Genomic DNA, 6,000 nt, shown 5'->3' with positions numbered 1-6,000 from the left:
CTGGGAATCAGTAGGGGAGGGCTTCCAAATATAATCTCATAGGGGTAAATCCCTCCTATAAGGGATGCAGGGTGCTGAAGCAAAACAGACTATCTATCCTTTATTGAACTCTAATGAGAGTTTTGTTAGAGTTGTTTTGTTTGTTTGTTTGTTTTTGCTTTTTTATGTCCTGTTGTCTTGGTTTGGTTTAGTTTTTGAGACAGCGTTTCTCTGTGTAACAATTCTGCCTGTCCTGGAACTCACTTTGTAGACCAGGTCAGCCTTGAACTTGCAGAGATCTGCCTGCCTCTGCCTCCCAAGTGCTGGGATTAAAGCTGCTAACTGCTGGTCTCTGAGCCTAGGAAGCAGTGAGGAGGTCTTCGATCTAGAGTTAACTTGTTTGCTTTCATTTAGTAAACTAGTAGCAGTGGCCACTGCTCTTGGACAGGTGGGCCATCCTGTGACTACAGGGTTCAATTGTTTGGACAGGTGTTGGAATAAGCTTTTCGTACACTGTGTAAAGATGTGCCTCTGTTTAACCTCACCTGTCTAAGGCACCTTCTGATTGGTTTCATAAAGAGCCGAATGGCCAATAGCTAGGCAGGAGAAGATAGGCGGAACTTCCCGACAGAGATAGGAACTCTGGGTAAGAATCTGAGGCAGGAGATTTGCCAGCCAGACTCAGAAGAGGTTGAATGTACATTTCTGAAGAACAGTAATGAGCCATGTGACAGAATGTAGATTAATATAAACAGGTTAAGTTTTAAATGCTACTTGGGAACAAGCCTAAGCTAAGGCCAAGCTTTCATAACTAATAAAAAATCTTTAAGTCATTATCGAGAACTAATAGTTCAAAGAAAGACCTGTTATGGACAGGTGTGTCATAGGGCATTTTCATGACTCCAAAGTTTGGGTTAAAATCCCTTTCATAATATCTTTTGTTTAGTCTCAGTCACGATTAGGGGCTCTCTGCCCCACTTTGTGCTCCTGCATCTTCACAAATTCTGGTGTCCAGAGGCAACAAAACCCAGCTGTACCTGGGAACTCTTGAACTAGTCTGTGCCTTAGTCTTTGGAGTTGGGCTCTGAAGGATGGCCGCAATCCTACTCAGAGATAGGCTCGTTTTGCCTCCCCTCAGCTGGCAGACAGGACAGGTAGCTTTCTACAAATTGGACTTTCTTAGCCCGCATTCTGTGGCTTAAGGTTTGTAACTCTCGTAGCAGTTCCTCAGGGACCCTTTTATAGCCTGTTTACCCAGGACACCTCTGATGGAAGGACAGGAGGTCAGCACTTAGTGTCTTATTAAACAGGGTTGGCTAATTTTCAAGTCTTTGGGGCAACCTGGTCCATGTAAGTCTCTCTCTCTCTGTAACCTCCCGCTGATCTGTCCATTTAAAAGCATAGACCATGTGGTGGTTTGAATAGGAATGGACCCCATTGCCTCATGTGTTTGAATGATTGGCCCATAGGGAGTGTCACTTTTAGGAAGTGTGGCCTTGTTGGAGGAAGTGTGTCCCTGTGGAGGCAAGCTTTGAGGACTCCTTCTGTTTCCTGTAGATCAAGATGTAGAATTCTCAGCTCCTTCTCCAGCACCATGTTTGCCATGTTTCCCACCATGAAGATAATGGACTAAATCTCTGAAACTATAAGCTAGCCACGATGAAATGTTTTCCTTTATAAGAGTTGCTGTGGTCATGGTGTCTCTTTGCAGCAATAAAACCCTAACTAAGACAGGTGGGTTGACTCACCTCTGCCGATTGGAGACTGAAGAGTGCATCTTTTAGGTAAAGACAGTATACACCTGTTTGTCTGGAAGAATCAGACGCATGAGAATCAGAGGTCCCAGGTTTCTTCACAGGCAGGAGAGGCGTGTTCCAGGATGCCAGGCAGGGCACTAGGATGCCTGTCTCTTTAAGCCAAGCCATATGGACTGCATTTCCCCCTTTTGTTTCCAGAGTCATTGGGTATTGTCTAGACAAAGGTAGCGGAACTGGTTAGTTGAACTATTATAGGAGCTTGGTGTTGGGCCAGCCCTTGGGGGAGGTTTCTTCCGACAGAAGATAAGACACCAAAATTTGCTGGGTAAAATTTGTAAGTCTAACTGCATTTCCTTATCAGAGCAGGTGACAGTGGTTTCCAATTTATGCAATATGTCTTGTCGAAATCAGTTCCCTGTTGTCCAACACCCTCTGATCCACCGCCAGCAACTGGGACCTACTTTATCTTCACAGTTCTAACTTTCATAACTTTATTTTTAATATTTGGGGCCAACTGGTAACAAAGGACATCTTTTTAGCAGTTGTCTCTAAGCTTTCTTAAAAGGACCTAGTGAAATCGTTTAAAGTCTCCCTGGTCAGTGTTGGACAGAGGGAAAACCTGTTCTGTACAGGCTGTGTAGCTTGGCAACAATTCCCCTGCCCAGCCCTAGGGCAGTTCTTCTACAGGGGGAGGGGGATCTTCAGAGAATGGCTGGTTTTTGAGTTTTCCAATTATACAGATTACTGACTAATTACAACATGAAAGAGAAAGGAGGCAACTTTCTCTTTTCCTTTGGGTTTAGCTCAGGAGAACTTCCTCTTCCCTGGGGTTGCTTAGAGCAGGCACAGGCCAGAGAGAATGCTCACCTAGGGAACTATTTCTCCCTCCTTGTATACACTCGGCTTAGATGGCAGGGGACCTGGATAAGTGGCCCAGCTCCTCCTCCCCTTCCACAGGAACCAACCCTGGCCATGAGCAGAAATCAAGCAAGTGTGGTGGCACACACCATTAAATCTCAGCACTCAGGAGGCTGAGGCAGGTGGATCTCTGGGAGTTCGAGGCCTGCCTGGTCTACAGAGCGAGTTCCTGGATAGTCAAAGCTCACAGAGAAACCCTGTCTCAAAAAATCCAAAAAACAAAACAAAACAAAAACAAAAAAACCAAACAAGTGTTCCTGCTCCTGGGGTGGGACAGGTGGGTGACTTGGCAGAGCCCAAAGGATTCAGGTCTCCAACAGGAGGGAGCACAGGTCTTAAATGGAGCAAGGTCGGGGTGGGGTAGTCTCACACCAGAGAAAGCCACTGGTCAATACAAAGAAACAAAACTGACAGAAACATATAGAAAGACACACAGACACATACACAGTAAAAAGGACCAGGGATGGGTACCATACATTCATATATCTGAATGACAGAGGGATCTAGTGATGTTTTACATGGATCCTGGATCAGCAGCTGCACAACCTCTCCTATGTGTCCAAACAGAAGGAGCCTTAACCAGACTAAACATCCAGAAGTGACAGACCAGGTGACTTAATTAGTTTCCTTGTGGGGTGGAGGTGTCAGACCCCTCTGAAGCATTAGGCAGAGATTGATCAAAGGGGGTCCTGGGTACCTGGAACGTCTCAGATTACACACCCCCTAGGAGTCCCCTGACCACATAGTCTTCCTCCTTCCAAGGGACCCTGAGACCCCAGTGTCTCAAGGTCTGGTCTCTGGGGATCTCAGTGAGAAATGTTGTGGTGTATTCACCAGAGAAGATTGATTTTAAGACTGGGTTTAAGCCAATAGAAAGTTTTTAGTAGCTGACTGGGTGGTTAGGATCCTAGTGGAGCCCTAAGCCTTTCTCGGGGTGATCTTTTATGCACAAAAACTATGTTCTGGGTTGACATACTTCAATTAACAAGAACAGTTAGCCAGAAGCAGAATTACCGAAGCCAAAAGGCAAGGTTAGTACATTTAAAGACTTTCCCAGAACTATGAACTTTGATAGATTAGGACTTTGCTTTCATTTTTGGCAGGTGGTGATGTCTGCTTGCTGAGTTTTACATCCTGGATCGCAATTCCATCATGGAGTTAGTTGTGCTAAGATCTGAGGGCCTGCTAAGGTCTGGGGCCCTGTTATAGTACTCATCTATGGCTTGAATACACAGAACACACACATGCACACTCATATGTGATAAATATATAAGAGAACAATTGAACTACATATCCATTTAGCAAAACATTAATAGTAGGTGTTCCCAGAGGACCTTGGACTTTCCTGACCAAAGGCTTTTAGCCAATTCTACCGTGCCAGGCATATACTCCTGTTTCAAGGTTTCCACACTTAAGGACTTTCTCAGAACTGTAAACTTTGATGGGTTAGGACAGTGGTTCTCAACCTTCCTACTGCCGTGACCCTTTAATACAGTCCCTCATGTTCTGGTGACCCCCCCCAAACATAGAATTATTTTTGTTGTTACTTCATAACTGTAATTTTGCTACTGTTGTGAATTGTAATGTAAATATCTGTGTTTTCTGATGATCTTAGGGGTCACGATCCACAGGTTGAGAACTGGATCAGGACTTTGTTCTGGTTTTGGCAGGTTGTGCTGCCTACATGCTGGGCAGCCAGAATGGCATTTCCATCATGGCGTCAGCTGTGCTATGGTCTGCGTGCCCGTTTCACTCTCTTCCAATCAGGATCTTTCACAAGATCCAATCAGGAAGTGATTGGGTATCACCAGGATATCCACGCCACCACTGTCCTGGTAGGCTGTGCCCTGCCGGGCATTGGAGCATGCCAAGTCTACATCTGTATGTGATTGTTGGTGATTTTTCTCCCCTAATACGAAGGGGTGTAGCTATTCTGTGAAATCCTGTACTTGAGCCTGTTTTCAAATCCATGTCATTTCATTTGCAGTGTGGGGTCCTCATCTATGATTCTCTTTCCTCCATCACACCCACTCTCTACTCAGACCCAGTCACTGACAATCCCTTTATTTGTCCCGATACTGTTCATTAAGGCTGTTCTACTGCAATCCTCAGTCCAGGAGACAGTGTAGCCCCACTGGCCTTGGACTCACTTCTCTTGTCTCAGTTTCCCATGTCCTCAGATTATAGCCACCATAGTTTACTCACGTCTGTGTTTGTGTGTGTGTTTGTATTATATGAGTGTGTGTTCATGTGGGTGTGGTGGCGTGTACACTAGAACATGTGTTCATGTAACCAGAGGTTAACCTCAGGTTTCTTCAGAAGACATTCATCTTATTATTTTTTTTAAAGATTTATTTATTATATTCATGCATAGAGTATTCTGCCTGCATATATGCCTGCAGGCCAGAAGAGGGCACCAGATATCATTTCAGATGGTTGTGAGCCACCATGTGGTTGCTGGGAATTGAACTCAGAACCTCTGGAAGAGCAGTCCATGATCTTAACCTCTGAGCCACCTCTCCACCTTTTTATTTTTAATTAGGGGAATCAAGATGACTTTTAGCAGTTCTCTCCTTCCACCATGAGTTCCAGACATCAAATTCAGTTCTTCAGGTTGTTTAGCAAATGCTTTTGCTGGTTGCACCATCTCACCAGCTCTTATTCTCAGTGAGAGCACACCAGCTAGCCAGAAACCCCCAGAGATCAGCCTTTCTTTGCTTCCTTAGTGCTGGTATTACAAGCAAGAGCCACTATCCTTGGCTTTTTACATGGCTGCTGAAGGCTGAAGTCACTATTGATGAGGCATTTCCTTGGCCCCTTTATTTGCTTCTCTGTTTGACTAAAAATTAATGGATTCTCTTGCTGGTCTCTGGCCACTGGAAAGTAAGCTGTTCTGTTCCACAATACCCTTCCTGCCTCTGAACAGACTGGAACCTCCGAAACAAAAATTAGGAGATTTACTGTCCTACTGGGAGGAAAAGAAGATGTAACCGATGTGTCAACCACAGAGCCGGAGCGAGAAGGGACTATCCTGAAGCAGGGGATCGTGGTAGGAAAGAAGAGGGTGCTGGAGAGACAGCTCAGTGGGTAAGAGCACTGTCAGCTCTCCCTGAAAGCTTGGGTTCAACTCCCAGCACCTACTCTACAGCTCACAACCCCTGTAACTCTAGTTCCAGGAATCGGATGCCCTCTTCTGGCCTCCATGGGAACTGCATGTAAGTGATGCACAGATAAACATGCAGGCAAACACCCATACCCATAAAATAAGATAAAATTTTTGGTGTTTTGCTTTGTTTTTCAACAGGGTTTCACTGTGTAGTCCTGGCTGTCCCAGAACTCAATCTGT

The sequence above is a fragment of the Microtus pennsylvanicus genome, chromosome 12, assembly GCF_037038515.1.
Source record: "Microtus pennsylvanicus isolate mMicPen1 chromosome 12, mMicPen1.hap1, whole genome shotgun sequence".
Lineage (NCBI taxonomy): Eukaryota > Metazoa > Chordata > Mammalia > Rodentia > Cricetidae > Microtus > Microtus pennsylvanicus.
The sequence above is the reverse complement of the archived record's forward strand: the minus strand, read 5'-3'. Positions refer to the sequence as shown.